We start from the raw sequence: 23,534 nt of genomic DNA, 5'->3' as shown, positions 1-23,534 counted from the left end.
ATTTATGCTTTTTGAAGGAACAGATTACAGTTATAGGGATATTGGGCATTTCTGTGTTGTGTGGGGCTCTAACAAATTTTTGTTTGGAAGTCAGCATTGCCCTTTTAAGTGAATTGCTCTCCTGTTACTCCCAGAATGCTTTAACATCTGCTAAGATGCTGGGAGATGAGCACCATATATTTTTTTTTTTTATTGTGGCTAAAACAGGATGATCAATTTAAAGCACATCCAGGGTCGGACTGGGGGGTCGCATCCCCCACTGCACCCCCTAACCCACCCGCAGGAGCCCCCGCTGCACCTCCTAACCCCCCGCCCGATGTCCTCCGCTGAGCCTCCCTAACCCCCCGCCCGATGTCCTCCGCTGCGCACACATAAGTTTAACGCGTCAGGGGAGGAACACTGTTGGCCGGAGGAGCGCCGGCAAGGGTCGGGTCTGGGCTGCTGGCGCTCAGTCCGACCCTGAGCATATCGATAAATGACCGATAGATCTGAATGATATTGAAGAGGCACTTTCAGCCCTTTACGCCACTTGAATGATGAGAATCAGTGCCGGGGTAGGAGTGACACTCAAAAAATAGTCCTGAACCTCATGGCAATTACAGCTCCATTTACAGTGATCATTCTCCTGTAACTAGTCATTATTTGTAATTAATAGAGCCACTTCTTTACAAGCTCGTATGAAAATCCCTCTCCTCTAACACTAGCAGGGGGCATCAATCAACTGCCAAAGTTTCTCAGACAGGCCACTAGGCCCATTTGGCCACTGCCATAAACCCAAGTCAGTGATTTTCCTATGACAAACCCAGATTAGATGCAGTGCTGGGATGGGGGGGGGGGGGGGGGAGAACATTTTGACTCACTAAAGTGTTAATGTATCACATAGAAGAAAGCCCTTCAGAACAGAGAAGCAGCTAAAAGCGCATTTAGCACCAGCAGTAATTAAACCCTGCCAGCCTCACATTGCCGGAGCCTCGGCGGCGACCAGCCTCGCTTTAATGTATATCTGTTACTTTGCCGCCTGAGAATGTGTCACGTTGCTGAATCAATATTTAATGCACGTGGAGGCTGCTGTAGCTCCTTCTCAGTTTCAGACCTTGGTTTTCACTAAATAAAGATGTATGCTTCCTTCTCCAATACATCCTCGTTAAATAATAAACATAGGCAACCAATTAGAAGTAAATGTGACCATAACCCTGTACGTTCTATTGGCAAACAAGCAGTATTTGGATACCTTGGTCACTCAAGTGCTGGGCTGCTCTGAGGGCCCTGACAGACGAGGAGACTAGCAGTCCCACGATTAGCCTCTAGGGCGGCGACTAATCTCCTCCAAATGCTTTCCCACCAGCAATAATGTAAATAACCAGCGGGAAACCATACAAGTAGCTTTAGCTTTCTGCAGTCACCTCACATGGAAACCTCAGCAACTTTGTAAAAAACAAGGGCCTTAATTGTTGGCATAAGAAGGGGTCCATGCAAAGAACTGGCCCCCTTTAAGTGCAAAAATTCAATTTTTTTTAAACTGAAGAAAAAAGTTATGTTCTCTGGACAAGGGATGTGGCAATTGCAGGCTGGAGGGGGGGGGGTGAGGTGGCATGGGAGGCAAAGTTGCCTCTGCTATTAGTTAAATACCAAACCATTTACAAATAGTGGGCTAAGTGAATTTGCAACCAATCAGCAATTGGTTTTGATCAGTCTACTACCAGTTAGATAATAAAAGCAAAGATCTAATTGGCTGCTACTGGCAACTGCACTGGAACAGTGGGGGCTGTAGGCATCTAATCGCCTGTGTCAAGGGCCCCAAAGTCTGTTGAATTTCTAGCAACATAGACAGGCCTGGACTGGGATTCAAAATATACCCTGGCAAGTACACAGAGGTCCAAACAGCCCCCCTACAGCGCAATAAATAGTGAGTGTCTATGGCACCTTACATCAATCCCTCGTTCTCTGCCTCAGTGGAGTTTGGGGGGCACCAAATAGGTGGCACCTATCACTATAGAAAGAAGAAACAAAGGGATCCCGAGGAAAACGCTACAAAATCTGTTTTGTATTTTTCCAAAGCTTTGTCCTGACCCAGTCAAACCAGTCAGACCGGGTTGTACCATGAACAATAATAGGTCATTTACTGGGCTCAGGTAGCGTCTTCCAACACAAACAGCCAGCGCAGCTGCAGCACAAAGCACAATGTATCTGTCTATGGTTCAACCGCGGGGAATACAATTAGCAAAACATGAGGTACAAGGTGATCAATAACAAGAAAATTGTAAAACAAATGCCAGCATCAGGGGTTCCCAGAGAAGTCGCCCAGCCACAAGCCTGAGTTTGCTTTGGTATAGTTAGAGCAAGGTCGGCTGGGTTGGGTGGCAGACAGACAGTTCTACCTCTTAACGCTTAATTGTTAGAAAATTAGTCAAAATTTAAAAATATAAGCTTGCCCAATAAGAAAGACTATAGCTCTAATCAATCTTTCCAACATTTTCAGCGGTTTGCAAGCTATTTGCAAATGAATTTGTTATTCAAAGCAGAACCTTAAAACCATGCAGCATTAGTCAGGCTTCATGGTACAATGTTTTAGAAGTCAGAACCACTAAGGGTACAGAGTGGATCATCCGCTTTCCTGCTCCAGCAGTTTTTACCCAGGCGGATCAACTGTCAGACACTCCTTCCTTTAGCTCCATTGACAGGAATGGCGTCAGCCTATGGGAAGCTACATAAAGCACATATCAGAAACGTAATGTGAAAGTATAGCTCCATGCAGGCGTAAGCTACTGATTGGGCAGCTTATCTGCCTATGTATGGGGACCTCCGACAGGCCAACCCAGCCTATATCTGGCCAAAAATCAGCCACATGTCAATCAAGCAGGTTTGATTTGCTGTTGGATCAGAGACCATATCAGCTTGTTGATGTGGTGCTCATCCTGTCATTGTGTAAGGATATCACTCTACTTAGGTATATTGGGGAAAGATCTGCTCATTTGGTGGGATGGCAAGCTTTCCTCTAAAGAGGACCATATGCTGATGGATCTTTTCCCGATATTGCCACCTTGAGGTGGGGGATATGGAATAGATCCAATCATTTGGCCCAAGGGCCACATAATAAGTCACATTTGCAAGATGTAGGCTTTTAGCGATTTTTAAACCTGGTAGATCTACATCAGCCCAATTTTGGGTCAGATATCAGTCAGACAGGTCTGTCGGAGGGCCTTATGCATGGGCCAATAAGCTGCAGAAACGGCAGTTTACGCCTACATAAAGCTTCATTCGCTTATTTCCCGTGTATGGCTACCATAACAGAAAGGAACAGACAGACACAGCTTTTAATTACATGTACAAATAACTGTAAAACCACTGAAATGCACAATTAATATATACTGTTTAGAATTTCCTATAAAGTGCAGCACAAATGTGTCTGTGCTATATAAATATAAGGAAATAAATTGGGCAACATTTTATTTTTGGGTTTACATCCATCTCCTATACCAGAACCACCGACGAGGTTGGAAACAACAGGATTATAGAATGTACCATTATTGGGGGATGTCGCTTTGTCGCTCCCATTCCATTCACTCCATGCAAGCACATTGCAGCCAGAGATACAGCAGGTTAATATATTTCACACAATGTTTATCTTGGAGGGGCACATCTGTTCTTCAGGAGTATTCTTTAATACTTTTATTTCCCTTCAGCCTAAGATAGAAAATAAATCTCCTATATATTAATCTTAAATATGACCCCTCACCTCTCCCAGATTGACATAAATAGCTCTGACACACAATTTGGAATAGCTTCTAGATATGAATCCTTTCTGCAATTAGCTATTCCCAAGGTGGCAAAATATATGGCTTTTTAATAAATAATACGTGCGCTTTGTAATTGAAGGCATTTTTCTGTGCAAATACACTTATTCATAGAGAAATAAATGCCGAACAGTAGAAGGTCGTTAAAGGTTTACTACATCTACTTTTTAATTATAACTATGTACAGGTATGGGCTCCCTTATCTGGAAACCCATTATCCAGAAAGTTCCAAATTATGATGGCCCTCTCCCATAAATAATTCTAAATTTTAAAAATGGTTGCCTTTTTCTCTGTAATAATAAAACAGTGCCTGTACTTGATCCCAACTAAGGTATAATTACCCCTTATTGGGGGCAGAACAGCCCTATTGGGTTTATTTCATGGTTAAATGATTCCCTTTTCTCTGTAATAATAAAACAGTACCTGTACTTGATCCCAACTAAGATATAATTACCCCTTATTGGGGCAGAACAGCCCTATTGGGTTTATTTAATGGTTAAATGATTTCCCTTTTCTCTGTAATAATAAAACAGTACCTGTACCTGATCCCAACTAAGATATAATTACCCCTTATTGGGGCAGAACAGTCCTATTGGGTTTATTTCATGGTTAAATGATTCCCTTTTCTCTGTAATAATAAAACAGTACCTGTACTTGATCCCAACTAAGATATAATTACCCCTTATTGGGGGCAGAACAGCCCTATTGGGTTTATTTAATGGTTAAATGATTCCCTTTTCTCTGTAATAATAAAACAGTACCTGTACTTGATCCCAACTAAGATATAATTACCCCTTATTGGGGGCAGAACAGCCCTATTGGGTTTATTTCATGGTTAAATGATTCCCTTTTCCCTGTAATAATAAAACAGTACCTGTACTTGATCCCAACTAAAATATAATTAATCCTTATCGGAGGCAAAACAATCCTGTTGGGTTTAAATTATGTTTAAATGATTTTCTAGTAGTCTTAAGGTATGGAGATCCAAATTACGGAAAGATCCCTTATCCGGAAAGCCCCAGGTCCCGAGCATTCTGGATAACAGGTCCCATACCTGTATGACATAGACATTGATATTCTGAGACAGTTTGCATTTGGTTTTCATTTTTTATTTTTTGAGGTTTTTCAGTAATTTTGCTTTTTGTTCAGCAGCTTTCTGGTTGCTAGGGTCTGAATTACAGAAAGACCCCTTATCCAGAAAAGCCTGGGTCCCAAGCATTCTGGATAACGGGCCCCATACCTGTACCTATAAAACTTGCAGTACATACATTTTGCTGCTAATGCAGACCTCAAACAAGACAACAAAACAGCATGATCTTGAAACAAGAAGCAAACATTTTCACATGGGAAATGAGACCCACGCCCTGTTAAGAAGTAAGAAGGAAGAATATGGTCGATAATCTGGAGATATTTCTCAAAGCAAGGTTACACCCTGTAGGTGCCACAACACAATGAGGAAATACAAATGTGTACATTCTGCCAGCTGCTCTTCCGGGGAGTGCAGATTTATAGCCCAGTCACCTGAATACATATAATTATACAATTCAGACTCTACGGAACCTATTTGCCTTGTAAATATTAACCTGCAGGGGTCCGCTCAGCACCTGCAATGGTTATACACACTTTTCTTTTAGCCACAATTCCTGGAAAACTATTATTTTAATACCCCACCCCACCGAACAACTTGCTCACATAGGGGTCTGGTTTCACCTTAAAGGAATACTGTCATGGGAAAATGTTTTTTTTCCAAAACCCATCAGTTAATAGAGCGTCTCCAGCAGAATCCTGCATTGTAATCTGTTTTTCCCATGGGGCTAGCCATATTCTTCATTTCCCAGGGTGCCACAGTCATGAGACCTGTGATCTGATAAACTTCAGTCACACTTTACTGCTGCGCTGCAAGTTGGAGTGATACCACCCCCCCTTCCCAGCAGCCGATCAGCAGAACAATGGGAAGGGAGCAAGATAGCAGCTCCCAGTAGGTATCAGAATAGCACTTAATAGTAAAAAATCCAAGTCCGACTTGGGACTCCTCCAGTTACATGGGAGTAGGAGAAACAATAGGTTAGCTGAAAGCAGTTATAATGTGTAGCGCTGGCTGAAAGCTCAGACTCAGGCACAATGCACTGAGATGGCGCCTACACACCAATATTACAGCTACAAATACATTTGTTGGTTCAAGAATAAAATTTTAAAATGGTAGAGTAAATGATTTGCTGTGTAAACAGTGTAATTTAGAAATAAAAAGTACCCCCATAAAAAACCTTTAAATATGGCCACCCGCCAGTACATATTAGTGATTAGCTGTATCATTTAGTAGCCTGCCTCTTTTTTCCCTGTATAGGAAAGTTGCTACAATATAATTTCCCTTTATTATTTAAAAAAAAAAAAATACAGTTTTTAGCTGGATATTGCCTTAATTTCCAGCTGATAGTGCAGCGGAGCTAAAGGGCCACATATGCACATAGTGCAAGGCTGCAATTTCCCAGGACACATTTGTGCTGCGTTGCAAACACAGATGCATTTTAAATGAGTTGTAGTTTAATATAAAAGCCATAAGAGCTGATTTACAAGAGTGCAGCAGCTCCCTAACTGAATGCAACCCAAAACTAACCTTGATTTTTTGTGCTATACAGCAAATTTACAGATAAATACAGTTAGAAAGTGCTGCAGCATCATTGTATAGGTCTGGCACAGATCCCACCATCTCTGGAACCTCCTCTCTCTGCCTCCTATTTCCTCTCTATTATGCCCTGTGTATCACTCTCAGCTTCCTGAATCACCTGTCAGTAGAGCCAAAGTAACTTCCCAGCAACCCCCCCCCCCCCCCAACAATTAAAGGCAAAGCTGCCCACAAGTGACAACAGGCACACAAAGAAGAGAAATCATATATGATATTGGCTGCCTGTGATTCACATCACTGTTGCCAATAAGAATTCAATGTTTATAATAAAGACGCCCTGAAGGCTCTCAACACCCACCTTATTTCTCTTTAACGACAGCGGCCATTTAAACTTGAAAGGCAACACGCACAATAACATTATACATGCAAATAAAAGACTACAGATCATATTGGGATACAGCTCGTATGGCCATGGCTTACTTTGATCCAATAAATAACAATACCAACTGCAAGTAACTCGCAAAAAATTGTAGATGTGGGGTACTTACAAAGTGTGCAGTGAACACAGTTGGGTAAAGAGGTGGAATCCTACATGGGTCGAGGACACAGAACATGAAAGGCTATAGGGTACCAGCAGGAAAAAGACCCGGTTCCCAACCAGAAGCCGATCTTTTGGTACCTTGCAATCACCTTGATAATCTTGATTAAGATGTAAAACTTCACAATATGTGAGCACTATATTAAAGTACTGAGGCAAAGTTGTACTCCTTTAGGACCAAAACCAAGTCTAGTAGGGTAGTGGGTCTCTATGGGTAATGACATAAACCAGAGGGGCTGCCCATCTAGACCTGCACAGGTCTCTAAACGTCAGACCAGCAGCTTTACACATTAACGAAGCGGCAAAATTCTATGAAGCACATAGATTGGTGACATATCAGGGATTCCAAACTTTGGTGCTAGAAGATTCAGAGGTTGGCCCTATTTAACAGGGGCCCAACACAGGCTGCATTGGCCTCAGGCCCCGCTACCAACAATGGATGGATGGATGGATGGATTTGCACCAAGTTTTAGAGTTAGGCCATAAGAAAGAAAGCAGAGATACACAAGGTATCAGCAATGAAATCTCCAGTCCCCATTGTGTGTCTGTCAGTGCTAGAGCCAATTGTACAAAATGGAAATCTCTCCGGAATCACTGATCCTTTGCAAATAGTTCCTGGGGGTCACAAGGGAAATCACATGCAAGAGAGTTGGCTACGCCATGCAGAGCGGTAATAGATGAAATAACATTTCTTCTATATGCTTTGTTCCGTGGGTGTGTGTTCCACTTAAGTGTTCATTCCAGCTGAAAGCCAGCACAGTCTCCGAGCCGGTAGCCCGTTGTTTGCACACCATCCATAAAATCCCGTGTAGATCATTTGCACATGCAGGACCCTTTAATAACACGAGACTTCTCTGAGTGCCTGTGGTGGTCACCCATAGAGAATACACCTCAATTTTTCAATTCAATTCCATGATTTGTCGTGTGTGTCCCCCCATAGGCCTAAAGAAGATATGGGAAAACACTGGTTTCACAGCCATTCAGCCATAGTTCCAGGAATATCTAGGGCACCCTCTTGGCACAACGTCACTGCTGCAATATGTCACTGACCAGGACTACTGCACATACAGCTGTATACAGATCTGGTTATCAGGTTCAATCCTCCATTGAAAAGATTTCCATTTGGCTTCTACCTGATCGAGGCGAGACTGCTCCCAAAAATAAATCCCTTCTGACTCCATAATAGAAATCTGGACCAGCACCACAGGATTATAGGTATTAATACTTGCAACCTTGTATTTTCTCACTGGATAAAAAAAAAACCCGTGCAACCCCTTCTGCTTTGGAACTATCTATTATAGCCGCCGGTGCCACGGCTTCAGAAAGGGAATCCACAACTTCAAAGCCCTCGCTGCAAAAGGACTTTATTTTACCTGAAGATGAATTCTTCTTTTATCTATGTCTTCTTATATTTCTCAAGTCTTAAAGGGTGTCTCCTCTCTGAAAAGATCTATTGGTAAATTAGCAAGCCAACTTTTTGTTGCGTGCCTAGTGGAATAGTTCAGCAACTTCCATATTCAGCATCAGGCACTTAGTATAGGGCTCTCTATAATTCATTATGTTCTTACAATGCAGTGTTCATGGCATCTATAGCCTAAGGCAGGGATACTATTCTTAGAGCTGTCTTAAAGGGAACCACCATAGAGCGACAGCCATAGGGAGGCAGAGGGAAGGATAGCAGAGCAAGATGATGACAGTAGGGCAACACAGATAGAAAGCAGGACCATTGCCCACTTACTGTATATCACTGCAGATGTTATTGTGCTATAATCCCCAGCATACACCTTGAGCCAATGGTTGGACTCTTAAACTGTGTATAAGTAATGGGACCCAGGAGTCTCACCACAATTAAATACAGCCCATCTAAAGGAATAAAGCCCAGATTATGTTATATGGCTATCACCTGGCTAATACTACCCCTGACCCATACTTGAGGTGGCCATACAGTAAGATCTGCTCGATATCTTCTCCCAATATTCCCACCAAGAGATGTCGGTTTGGAGGACGTCAACGAGCCGATGCGGTCCCTTATCCGAAAAATCAAACCTGCCCAATTTCAGGCCTATCATTCCTGCCCATACACGGGCAGATAAGCTGCCAAATCAGCCTAAAGGACTGATATCGGCAGCCAGAATTGGACCGTGTATGGCCTTAGAGAAGTTCATGGAGCATATTCCATTTAGGAACAGACCAGCCCCAACACTTGAGTATATACACCCAAATAATAATTAAATCTGCACGCGTTTCCCCACTTTTACTATATAAGCAGCAGATTCGGTACATATACCCATACATGCTCAGTATAACTGATCTTTAGTGGGTTTAATTCACTGATGTTATTGTACCACGTGCAGCAATGATATGATGAATGATACAAACAGCAGTTCATTGGATGAATATCATTATCTGTGCTGCACTACGAGTGCTGTTGCTATGCTCTGGTTAGAACAGCAATGTGTTCTGCATGTTAAAGGAAAGATTCCTTAACTGGTACCGTTATCCAGTAGGATGGCGACCGCTGCCACACCGGGTACATGGTGCTTTATGAGGCTGCTGCAGTTTAACAGGCTGCTTTCAGTAAATATATTAGCTATTTACTGTGCCCACAGATTTATGTACGCCTGCCGGTGCAGGGAGGTTCTGAGACCCACATATAACATAACTATTCTCCGAGAACATATTGCGAATTATGGTACCTTTTTCTCTTTTACTGTCCTTCTGGGTAAGAGCAGAACTTCTCCTTCAGACAATTTTTGTTCCAAATAACAAAGGGTGACAGTGAGATGCACAGAAGTCCTAAAGGTGGCCATACACAGGCCGATTCTAGCTGCCAATATCAGTTCCTTGGGCCAATTCGGCAGCTTATTGGCCCGTGTAGGGGGCACAAATGATGGGCTTCCTGACCGACATCTGGCCTGAAATCGGCCAGATATAGATCGGGGAGGTTAAAAAATTTAGTGGACTGCACCGGCTCGTTGATGGGCGTTAATGTCACGATCAGACAGACAAACATTAATTGGGTATTTCCCACACTCTGCCCAGGCTGTGCTTTCAGTAAGAAACTGCAATAATAATGTCTGACCTGGGGAGATAAAATATTCCCACGATACAGGTAATATTATGATCACCCCCAAAGCACTAACACAGAACAAAGTACCAAGGTATTCAAAATTTTTCTTTCACAATCAGCAAAAATGCCTTACTAAAGCTAAAGATGTGAAGAAAGATTTCCAGAGCACCATGATGTGTATAACCTGTGCATTTGTATTGCCATGGAACCACTCAGTAACCAGGGGGGACACAATGCTCTATATAATAGATACAATTTGGTGAGTCATGCAGCAGAAGTGACATCACTGAGCGCTGATTATAACTGATGACATCACTAAGCACTGTTTATAAGGTTATACGTAACAGGATATTGATGGATCTTGTGTAATATATGGATACAAGCAAGCAATACAATGCCACAATCAGTAACTGGAAACATATGATATGCAGGGCGTGAAATCATGAAATTAGCTTTACATGCGGCTCGCATCTCCTCTGATTGGTGCGCCACTTTAGAGTGGATAATGATGCTCGTTAGCATGATGATGAAGTGTTCCAATTGCTGGATCTATAACAATGCAGCAGATGGGAAGCACCTATAAACACTGGATTTCTTACTGTAGACCCCCCCCCCCACACACACACACACACACTCACAGGATCCAGAGCAGGAAAAGCCATTACCAAAGCACGTGTGTCTGAAGCACAGCAGCACATGACTTCTGCTACATTGTTTCAACAGGCAGAACCAGCTGTGCAGAATGGGACAGACACTGCTTTCATTTCCAATTACATTTACAAACCAGTGAAACTACAATGAGTTCTCACTCTCATTGGGCATACACCCCCAAATGTAATAAAAGGCACTAAGTTTGCACAGGTGCAGTAACTCATAGCAATCAATAAGATGCTTTAAAACAGGTGACCAGTAAATGCTACCTGCTGATTGGTTGCTATGGGTTACTGTTCCTGGGCAAACTTAAGTGGCTTTTATTACATAATCCCCATAGTGTTTATATGAAAGGACGCTGATTTTGCAGAGGATTTGGTTATTTTCCTTATTCTTTATAGCCTAATTTACAGTGTTCAGTTTATTTTGCAGCAAGTCCATCCAAAATTCCTTTTGTATTTACATTTGATGCTGTTTTGTCGCCTACATGACTGGTCAATGTAAGGAACAGTAGGTTTATATATGAAATGTAGCAATAACATTGAATGGCTTTCTCTGATATGGACAGCAGAGGGCAGTGTTTCAGTGCAGTGGACATTGGCTGTTTGCACTGATGACAACACAGGGCACCATAACCTTTGCCAAATATACTTTAAACTGGCCAAACACGCTCAGATTTTAGTCTTCTTCCAATGAACATTTGGATATCGATCGTACATTTAAATGAAACAATCTAAAACCAACATGTTCTGAACATAAAATAATTGGCAGACAATTGTATGAAAGTGATGTCCCACAAATGCACTGTAGGTCCCCCAAGAAAATTGTCAGATACACAAAACATGCAAAGATTATCCGAACAAAATTTTCTAACTTGTCCGATCGACTAAAAGACCAATCACATTGATAATTCGGAGCCCACATGCGGTCCAAAAATCGTAAAAAAATAGGATAGGCTTTTTCTTATAAGCAATATAAACACCTTACAGATACGGCACGCTTCCCCTTTATTATTGCAAAATGCCAATTACAGGTATTAACCGCATTGTATTCATCATAACGACAGCAGCCTTATGGTCATGGCACAGAACCTGCCTCTTGGCATAGGAAACCTCTATGTTGTGAATGTTCATCCCTTGTGCCCCCCTCCCCTAAGAGCACACACTTTAAGCTGCCAATGTACATAACCTTTGACTGTTTAATACTGTAATATACCATTTTGTCCCCCCTTTGTTTCTAATCTACATCAGATTAACCAAATCAATAAGATTAGAGGGAAAGAAACGACAGACAGATCCTTGATTAGAGAGATTAAATTGAAGGACCCTCATTGTCTGATCTGGGGCCCCCCTGCTGTGTAACACACACCAGCCAGTCACGCTGAGACACAATAACGCAGGTTACTGGAGATGATTATCCTACGAATGCTGTCAGGAAACTGGGACAGCGCCAGTACACAATGGCAGGATCATCACGGCTGATCCCAAATAAAACACTATATCCATTAAGTCCCTGCAAATTGTCCCAATTGCCATTTGGTTTTCTATTTTTTCCATTGACTTGTATTGTGCATTTTATCTATATATAATTCTCTTTTTGTAATATTATATAATCCTAGCAAGCCACAAAGAGCCAGCGATACACAGACTGGGTCTAAATAACCTCTTTATCAGGAGGCTTCTCCCTCGGCAGCTTCTACAGGGGCCAATGGATAAACAGTGGTTTTTTGCCACTTTATTACCATTGGGGCAGTTTCCCTCTCCACCCAGTGAACTGTACCCTATCTCCACCCTCAGGATACCCCCTCCACCTTCAGCAGTTAAAAACTGCCAATATCTTGAAAACTAGAAAAACGGGTAATGTAAGGGCTGTCCCCGGGCCATCCCACTGGGCATACTCGGCGCCACGATTTCCCCAAAATAACAAAAGTTTCTTCTCAAGGCAAGGGAGATTTGTCGCGGGCAACTAGTCACCCCGTGTGCCACAGCCCTAAGTTGCAGAACTCCAACATACAATGAGCACCGGATAAGATCCTCAACCCTATCACTATCACCACTTAGCCTCCCATTTAGGCTGCATCTGTGTTAGTGAACCAGCAGTTCCGGCTGCATAGTTGGCCACATAGACATAAAAGAGTCATTTGCACATCTCTTCCCATTATTGCTTTTCTTTTTGTTGTTGAGAGAATGCTAAGTGTTCCACCTTAATTACACACAGTCGACAATTTTACAGTTATTTGTACATGTACTTGCTATTCTATTTGCTCTGCTGGTTCTGACTTTCGAAACAATATAGCAGAAGCCAGCTGGTTAGCAGAAGCATACTAGGCTGACTTTTGGCTGCATTGTTTTAAGAAACAGAACTAACAATTCATAAACAAGCACAGCTTTAAATAGCGAGTTAACACCCCTCCTAGTCTTTGTGTTAAAGAGGAGGCAAAGCCTTTTTTTGGCAGAAGGCATTCACATGCTTCATGTAAACTGCAAAACTACTTAGAATTACAACTTCTTTCATTAGGCAAAAAAAACAGTTGTTGGGCGAGTTTCCTACCCTGATAGATTGTAAGCTCTACGTGACTTTCTCTAATTTTGTCATTGCACATGTGTATTATTTTTAGTTACTGCTGTTCCCGCTCTCCTTACTATTAGTGCAGACAGAATTACAGAAATGTAATGTTACACACACACACATATATACATATACACACACAAGGCACAATATGCCCCATATGCTAACGGTAAAGAAGCAGGTATGGCAGGCAGTGTATGATAGATATCTTTCTGTAAGTTCTACAGAACAAGCCCAAAGGCAGAGAAGAGAACACAAGCCCTGTCACTTGCTATTTGCACTCGCTTTAGTCCAATTACTCTCACATGTTGCCCAGTATTTCTGTAGGTCAGAACAAAACACTGCGGAATATTTGCTCTACAGTGATTAATGTGAAGGGCAGATGTAACACACACATATATAAGAACTGTACTGTAAGTACTCTGTTTATAAGAGGAAAGCAAAGCCTTGGTCCTTAAAAGCATCTACTTAAACTCTATACCTGATAATTACAATGTTCCATTAATTCAAGGGTCCCCAGCTAGGGGCCCATTGGGCTGATGTGCCCCCCACCCTCCAGAGATTTTTATTGCTCCCAGACTGCTCAAGAACTCCATTGATCCCTTTTAATGGCATCATCATTGAATTATAATGTGTCTTCACTGTACATAAACTGGACCACAATATGGAAAAAGTTGGCTGTAAATGCAGAAAATGATTGCCCGCTCGCTCTTGCCTTTTAGGGTAAGGTCCCACGAGTCGGATTGTCAGCCTGCGTATAAGTTGTGGCTGCACCCAAAGCCGTTGTGTCAGTCCAGGTGCAAAGGGGCCATAAGCCATCTGACAATCAGCCACATGTGGCATTAGCCTAATACCTAGAACTCAACTGTAATTGTATTTATTTATATTTGTTACTCTATTGATTCCTCTTAGTTATTGTTATTGAATTGTTTAATGTACACCGATATGTATACAAGTAAATACAGATTATACTTTTACCTGAAACTGCCCCCTGGGTGATATGCACATATTACTATTCCTGGGACTAAAGTTGTTCATACAGGTGAGCAATACAGGGCCAAACGATCAGATCACAAGAAAGGTGTGTAGGACAAAGACCGCCAACAAATATCAATGCACAGATGCAGTCCTTGATCTAATGGCAAAACCAAGCCGGCCAATTGATACCTGGCCAAAATTGGTCAGACAGCGCTGCTGGATGGCACCATAAGGACTCTGGCACATGGGGAGATTAGTCGCCCGTGACAAAACTCCCTGTTCGCGGGCAACTAATCTCCCCGAGTTGCCATGACCCGCCATCCCACTGGCGAACATGTAAGTCGCCGGCGGGATGGCACACGCGGCGGCGCGATTTCCCGAAATCGCTGAAAAAGACTCGCAAGAGTCTTAAAGAGCCAATAAGCCGCCAACTTAGTCTGGAAGGGCCAGCCCTTGGCCTGTGTATGACAACCTTTAAGGTTTCCATTTCATCAACCTATTGGTCTCTGGATAGGGCCCACCAATGAGCCTGCCCGCAGGTTTAAAAATCCCACCAGACAAGGAGAGCATTAATGCGTTAATGATGCCTTTGACTGAAGGGTACTGTAGGCCCCACTGGATGATCCAATCGTTTCCCTTAGGGCCAAAGATCAGATCCACCATATGTGTGCGGTAACATCATCCCAAATGCGCCACACAGCACAGATAAAGCAACAATCACAGTATAGGTATGGGATCCGTTATCCGGAAACCCATTATCCAGAAAGCTCCGAATTACGGAAAGCCTGTCTCCCATAGACTCCATTTTAATCAAATAATTCCGATTTTTAAAATGTATTACCTTTTTCTCTGTAATAATAAAACTGTACCTTGTATTTGATAGGTATAATTCATCCTTATCGGATGCAAAACAAGCCTATTGGGTTTAATTGATGTTTTATTGATTTTTTAGTAGACTTATGGTATGGAGATCCAAATTATGGAAAGACCCCTTATCCGGAATACCCTTGGTCCCGAGCATTCTGGATAATGGGTCCTATACCTGTACTAAATTCTGCAGGGAGTCTTAAAGAAGACACAAAGCCAAAAATAAAACTTTGCCTAACAAAAGAAATTGTAATTGTTTCCTATATACATTCATTCTATGTTTTAAATAATTGCTATTTGTAAGCAAGGGTACTAGGGAAAGTTCTCTGCTCCGTGGGTTTAAGGTTTGATACAATGTAGCAGCAGCCAGCCTATAGACAGCCCTGGGAAGAAAAAGGCACGGCTGACTTCTGCTACATTGTTTCACAAGACAGAACCAGCAGTGCAGAAAAAATACTTTAAACTGCATATAACTTTAAAAGCACTGAACAGATTTAGTAAATGTACACTGGAATTTTGCTTAGAAATACATTTTCTTTCTTTATGCACGGTTTTATTTTTAGGTTTACATCCCCTTTAAAGATTCCCTGACGAGCCTTCTCAATAAAGGAACAAAACAATCCGGCACACGGCTTGCCCAGACAAGAGCTTAACAGCTTGAGTTAACCCTTCACCTGCCAAAGAGGTAGTCAATGTGCTTAGCTCAGCAGCCCAACGTATTGCATCCTATCAGCACACCCACAGCTATGTATGGGGGGGGGTAAGAAATAACTCCAGATTGTGCTCAATGGTCTCTTGATTAGGGGAAGCACTTAGTGGATAAGGGAGGGTGATTAGCTGCGCCTCCCTGCTATTCAGGCACCAATCAGTGCATTAGGGCTGCTGTACCTTATAAATGAGCTAACTGGGGGCAAAGTCATTTGTCAAATAGGATTGTAACTGGATATGAGACAGAGGGGGATCCTGTACGACATACAGAGATTAGCTCCCAAATGAGGGTCAGGCCGCATCATGGTGTCTGATGGGAGCAGACAGGGGATATACTGACTATATCATGCCCTTCCCCCAACACAAATTCCTCTTTATTTTGTGCAGATTTGGCTAAGAACTAGGATGAGGGGTTTAACCTTCAGACCTTTAGCCAGACCTTCAATATGGATTTCCTTCCAAGCTGTGGGTTAGTCACCCAACCCGGCATCAATGCAAGCCCCAGCCCTGCGCTACATAGGAAACTATTACACTGACGTGTCCCGCACATTTCTCTCACTCATACAGAAGAAATACCCATACGGACTGGCACTGGGCTCATATAGCCCCATACGGGCTGGCACTGGGCTCATATAGCCCCATACGGGCTGGCACTGGGCTCATATAGCCCCATACGGACTGGCACTGGGCCCATATAGCCCCATACGGGCTGGCACTGGGCCCATATAGCCCCATACGGGCTGGCACTGGGCCCATATAGCCCCATACGGACTGGCACTGGGCCCATATAGCCCCATACGGACTGGCACTGGGCCAATATAGCCCCATACGGACTGGCACTGGGCCCATATAGCCCCATACGGACTGGCACTGGGCCCATTTAGCCCCATACGGACTGGCACAGGGCCCATTTAGCCCCATACGGACTGGCACAGGGCCCATTTAGCCCCATAAGGACTGGCACAGGGCCCATATAGCCCCATAAGGACTGGCACAGGGCCCATATAGCCCCATAAGGACTGGCACAGGGCCCATATAGCCCCATAAGGACTGGCACAGGGCTCATATATGAATGACGGTTGATATCCCCACAGTAAGGACCAAGCATTTGGGTTTTTGCTGTACTACCAACATTGTGATAAAATGGGTGTGGTTTGAAGTGGGTGTTGCTTAAAAAAGGGGAGTGGTCAAAACTGGCTTCCATTAGCGGCCCTCCACCATGTATGCTAGAGAAATTTCGGCCCTCTGTACCGCAGAAGTTGGACAGCACTGATATAGACTATATACTAGAACAGGATAAAGTGCATTTTGTACATTCAGTAAAACACAAGTTGTCTAGGGTTTAATAAAATAATATTAAAAAACAATACTAATCCCTGAATATTCTTATCTTGCACTTATAAAGCAGCAATACTATCCCACAGTGCTGTAGAGTAAATGGGCGTACCCACTGAATATACAGATCACATTACAAAAATACAACAGATAACCATCCACAACATGTGCTATACGGAGTACTGAATAACAAGACCTCAATTAAATCATTAAAATGTTCCCTGGGATATTTCTTTCAAACACAGAAACTCTTTTTTGCAGCTTTTATTCCTCCTTCTATTTTTACAAGATGTTTAGGCAGATTGTGGGTGGATTTGGGCAGGGAGTGTAGCTATGCTATTTTTCTCTTATTTGGGCTTCATTTAATGATGATCGGGTCCACAAATTGTCTATCTGGGCCAACCCTAACCTTCCCTCTTCCAAGCGGCCTGATTTGCTGCAATTACTTATATACCTGTGGCCAACCACCTTTTTCTGTTTGACACCGGAGGCAAGTATATCAATTAAATGTGGCAGAGGGGGTTGAGCCAGCAAAGTACATATGGCTAGGGAAAAGTTATTAATGGCACGGGTGGGAAGAGTCCTGGGCCCACTACCTGCCAAAAGTTGGTCCGATCTATACACTACTAGCTCCATTCTATTTAGTTGACGGGGCCCACTGGTCCAGGGGCTCAAGCAGGCAGTGTTTCCTTGGTGGTAAGGGTGGTCCTGCCAACTGAGAATTAAAGAAAAAGAGCATAACTTTTCTGAGCTCAAAATGCTTTTTTTCAGACCCCCCTGCAGCGAATCACATAATTACCTCTTCTTGCAGATCCCCCTCCTGCCCCACCAGGTCTATTCCCACCACGCCAGGTCTATTCCCACCACGCCAGGTCTATGCCCACCACGCCAGGTCTATGCCCACCACGCCAGGTCTATGCCCACCACGCCAGGTCTATGCCCACCACGCCAGGTCTATGCCCACCACGCCAGGTCTATGCCCACCACTGGTAGTTTATGGCTCACCTTTCAGCAACACAATGATACCACACAAAGATTATTAAGTTGTAAAAATTAAGTTTTGTTCTACTAACACGGGACAAATTTCCAGGCAGCTGCAGGAAGGACAATTAAAGAAAAAGGTAATGGGTTGCCATGGGTTCCAGCACTAATGCAAACTTACTTAGTGTTAGTAAATGGGCCCAACTGCGAGGAATAAAATGCCTATACCCTGCGGCAACACACAAAAATAAATTTGTGCACAATCTGCTCGGAAACAGAAAATAAAATATGTTTCTAAACATATATTTCCCCTTTTAAAATAGAAATAGCAGCATCTGCAAGAAGCATGCTGGGAACTGATCCTTATTAAAGGGATATTCTACTATATTTAAACTAAAAACGATCACCCATGCAAACTGCTGCTTTATGAAAAGTATCCTAAGGAAAAAAAAAATAAACATTTCCCTCCCATAGCACGGTGGTAGAAACTTGCCGTCGGTGTGCGCAGATGTGACCGTAAGACACTGTGGCCTTGCCAGGAAAGCGCACGAGGAGGAGCACTGTTTATAAACACAGGAACCACATAAAATAAACCCTTCAGGCACAGGTTCCCATCAGCAGTTCTACTAGCACTTTGCATTCCAGAGGCGTCCCCGGCGTAATACAGCAGGGCAGGACGTTTATTAGATGTTTAGGAGCCAGGCCACCCGTGCACTCTCAGAGATATTTTAGGAGCCATAGGAGGAGCTTGAACATTTACATACATTATAACTGACTCCAAAAAACGAGCAGCCTGGAGGAGCGTTTTAGGCTCCATAGATCTCAGACAGATATGCCTAGCTCTGCGCTACACGGATCAATATGTCAATTCATTTAAAACCTAAGTGATGAGAACTGATGGCTTGTACTCTGGAATTTGTTTTCATTCTCAGCGATTATTACACACAGAACCATGTAAAACTGATATCTGGGGTGGTGCAGAGCTTGGTGCAACACAGACTTTTTGCTGCTCCTTTCTTTCATTGTAGGACAGTCTGGTTTTTAATTCTTCAGTTGTTTTTGAACTCCCAGCACCCAGTGACATCCAAGTGGTCCAGTAACACATTAAAAGAAGCGGCTTGGACATATAAAAGTTATATGCTGTTTTATAGGCTATTATCCCCCCCACTGCTACTATAGGCACCATCTCTCCCTACTATACCTGCTATCCCACAGCCCCAGTCCCTTCCCAGAGGCTATTATCCCCCCACTGCTACTATAGGCACCACCTCTCCCTACTATACCTGCTATCCCACAGCCCCAGTCCCTTCCCAGAGGCTATTATCCCCCCACTGCTACTATAGGCACCATCTCTCCCTACTATACCTGCTATCCCACAGCCACGGTCCCTTCCCAGAGGCTATTATCCCCCCACTGCTACTATAGGCACCATCTCTACCTACTATACCTGCTATCCCACAGCCCCAGTCCCTTCCCAGAGGCTATTATCCCACTGCTACTATAGGCACCATCTCTCCCTACTATACCTGCTATCCCACAGCCCCAGTCCCTTCCCAGAGGCTATTATCCCACTGCTACTATAGGCACCATCTCTCCCTACTATACCTGCTATCCCACAGCCCCAGTCCCTTCCCAGAGGCTATTATCCCACTGCTACTATAGGCACCATCTCTCCCTACTATACCTGCTATCCCACAGCCCCAGTCCCTTCCCAGAGGCTATTATCCCCCCACTGCTACTATAGGCACCATCTCTCCCTACTATACCTGCTATCCCACAGCCCCAGTCCCTTCCCAGAGGCTATTATCCCCCCACTGCTACTATAGGCACCATCTCTCCCTACTATACCTGCTATCCCACAGCCCCAGTCCCTTCCCAGAGGCTATTATCCCCCCACTGCTACTATAGGCACAATCTCTCCCTACTATACCTGCTATCCCACAGCCCCAGTCCCTTCCCAGAGGCTATTATCCCCCCACTGCTACTATAGGCACCATCTCTCCCTACTATACCTGCTATCCCACAGCCCCAGTCCCTTTCCAGAGGCTATTATCCCACTGCTACTATAGGCACCATCTCTCCCTACTATACCTGCTATCCCACAGCCCCAGTCCCTTCCCAGAGGCTATTATCCCACTGCTACTATAGGCACCATCTCTCCCTACTATACCTGCTATCCCACAGCCACAGTCCCTTCCCAGAGGCTATTATCCCCCCTCTGCTACTATAGGCACCATCTCTCCCTACTATACCTGCTATCCCACAGCCCCAGTCCCTTCCCAGAGGCTATTATCCCACTGCTACTATAGGCACCATCTCTCCCTACTATACCTGCTATCCCACAGCCACAGTCCCTTCCCAGAGGCTATTATCCCCCCTCTGCTACTATAGGCACCATCTCTCCCTACTATACCTGCTATCCCACAGCCCCAGTCCCTTCCCAGAGGCTATTATCCCCCCACTGTTACTATAGGCACCATCTCTCCATACTATACCTGCTATCCCACAGCCCCAGTCCCTTTCCAGAGGCTATTATCCCCCCACTGCTACTATAGGCACCATCTCTCCCTACTATACCTGCTATCCTACAGCCACAGTCCCTTTCCAGAGGCTATTATCCCCACTACACCGCATACACAGTTGAAGAGCGAACTCAAGTTTCTAAATATCCTCAGGATATACAAGGCTAAAGTTAGCCGTACACGTTACTATCCACTCGTTTGGTGAGGTCAACCATAGGCAGCTTAAATCTGCCCGTGTATGGCCACCCTAAAGCTGGCCATACACGTGGCGATCTCACGATGTTTCGTACGACCGTCGGTCGCACGAAACATCGTCAGATCCGCCACACACCATTCAGGGCTGAATCGGCAGGTAAGGAGGTAGAAACAATAGGATTTCTACCTCCTTCTGCCGATTCAGCTCTGAAGGGAGAATTTTGGTCAGGCGCCTTCTATGGCGCCCGATCAAAATTTTCTAACTTGGCCGATCGGCGAGCCGACCGATTTCAGCAGCTTCCTGCGATATCGGTCGGCTCGCTGACATGCCATACACGCACCGATTATCGTACGAAACGAGGTTTCGTACGATAATATCGGTGCGTGTATGGCCACCTTTAGGGCTGTCAGTCCTGTTTAAATACATATCTGCCTGAACCTAAGGACCAAAACAGAGCATGGGGATATCAACATCAATGCTAACAGAGCATGGGATAACTTCGTATTTTCTTATTTATTAAACCTATTGTTATAAATCCTCCTGCTGAGCTCTACAACACAAGTCTATTCTTCAGCCACAGATAAGACTATACATATCAAGCACTATAAACGTATAAAACATGGGTTAAAGGATTGTGTACATGGAGAAAGGACTGACAGGGCAATATAACACCCACAGGAGCAGTATACAAGAGAAACTCAGAAGAGTGAATAGAATTTTGGCAACAATGTAGCACAGTGGATAAGTCATACAGAATCACAACACTGGGTGGGCTCACAAATCAAATCACCCAGGAGCAATAATACTCTATGAGCTAAACCACACACTGGACACCCCAAATCCCCCAGACTGCCTATTCTTGGTGTCAACGTTACTTTGGCTCCTTAGGAGGGGGGACAGATCTAAGGATTTGGGAGAAGTAACTAAAACAAGATAATCCTACACATGCGCATTGCAGGGACTGCTTTTTGGAGGACAGTTCATCTTGCAGTGTCCCCTTGGCATTAACCCTTCTGCTGACATGGAAGGAAATAAATGCACACTGCAGTGTCTGACAGGCTCCAGTTACACACAGCCATCCTACAGGGGATATTCCCCAAATAGTGTACTGAACTACAGCTCCCAGGATGCATGGCAAGTACAGGAACAGCTGATCTAAAGCTGGAAGAAGGTCCCATTATGCAATATAGGGGCACATTCTAATATATATACACACACACACACAAGACTCTCATGGAACTGGCCCTTTGCTTAAACGCTACAGAAGAGGATAGGACCCCAGACCAAACTGTAGCCCCCCCAGATAAGGCTAAACTATAACTCCCAGCATGCATGGAGGGAAATAAGGATCAGTACTTCGGTATCAGCTGGGGGAGAGAAGATGAAGCATCTTGCTGATATAAGGATTCTGCCCCACAACTGCAGAGTAGGGACAGACATACAAGCAGACAGACAATAAATGTGCGATAGACACAGAGGTAATAATGCTAAATTATGAATGATAGGATAGATAGAACTGAAAGACTAATAGAAAGAGATATATGGATATATGAGAGAGAGGCAGACAGAATGATATACATACAGACAGGCAATACAGACAGCCAATGAATGCAGTGCTACCTGCTTGAGAACACGACTGCCCCCCACTGCACCCCAGTAGCCCAGAGCCCCGGTACAATAGCCAATACAAGTGCATGCCTATGGGCACAGGGCACAAGCCATTTGAATGAGGCAGAATGCCAGCACACCGGCTAGGTGCATACCTTCACAGCCCTGACTCTCACGGTTCCTACCTGCATGAATGTGTCTCCCACAGGCCTACGCTGTGAGCTCCTGTCGCCCCAGAGATACACAGACCGGGCACGGTGCGATCCCAGCCGAGAGGTTAAACCCAAGCTCTGCCAACTACTGCTGCTCCTGCCACACTGCTTACCGCAAGAGCGGCGGGCTGGGCGGAGCTACAGTAAGCATCAGGCACTCATTGGATAGGTTATTTGCCAATCATGCCTGCTGTCTGTCCAATGCGCTTCGGAGAAGGGCGGTTCCTAGCGCACAAAGAGCTCTGAGCCGGGAAACCTGGACGATCATCGGTGACGTATCGGTGGGCAGGCTGTCTGGTTCGGCCAAAAATGAATTGTACGATATATAGATATAAATGCCCATGTGTCATTTACACCGTTGTCTGCAGAGGTCGCGCCTCAGCGTTGTAGTTCATTTGCAATCTGCAGTGGTTTGGGATAACTTTAGCGCGCTGTACAAAGCTGTGCTGTGATTGGTCGGCTGGTTTGGTGGGCGTGCCCACAGGTGCTGCGGGTTATAAATCCAGCGGCTTCGGTGACAGGCTGCCGCGCTTTGATTGGCATTGAGGCTTTATATGGGCAAGGGACGCTGGGAAAGGCTCCATGGGGCTGGGCCAATAGCAACGTCTTGGCCTGAGCGGTTCGTTCTCTACTCACCGCTATTTAGGTTCTAATGGGGATCCCTTACTTGGTCTTTTTAGTTAGCCACCTTGCTAGTCTGTCTGTTTCTATCTGGTTGCTAGGGACTGGGAGGGGGTGTTCCTAGTTTGGGCTTCAGTCACTGGCTCCAAATCATTCACATTGGCTTTGTCTTGTGTTAAATAATACTTTGTGTCACAAGTGT

At 44.3% G+C, this 23,534-nt stretch overlaps 1 protein-coding gene across 4 annotated transcripts in view; it reads right to left on the bottom strand.

Annotated features, from left to right (window-relative positions):
- tiam1 (T cell lymphoma invasion and metastasis) overlaps positions 1-23,091 on the bottom strand; it is a 179,094-nt gene extending 156,003 nt beyond the window's left edge. For 3 of the 4 annotated variants that reach the window (XM_002938441.5, XM_031896573.1, XM_031896574.1), the window contains exon 1: positions 22,685-23,091. The gene's annotated coding sequence lies outside the window, so the exon portion shown is untranslated. The remainder of the gene's footprint in view (positions 1-22,684) is intronic. The other variant, XM_004912152.4, reaches the window with a different exon arrangement.
- Positions 23,092-23,534: the final 443 nt, after the last annotated feature.

Source organism: Xenopus tropicalis, chromosome 2, assembly GCF_000004195.4.
Source record: "Xenopus tropicalis strain Nigerian chromosome 2, UCB_Xtro_10.0, whole genome shotgun sequence".
NCBI lineage: Eukaryota > Metazoa > Chordata > Amphibia > Anura > Pipidae > Xenopus > Xenopus tropicalis.
The sequence above is the reverse complement of the archived record's forward strand: the minus strand, read 5'-3'. Positions and strand labels throughout refer to the sequence as shown.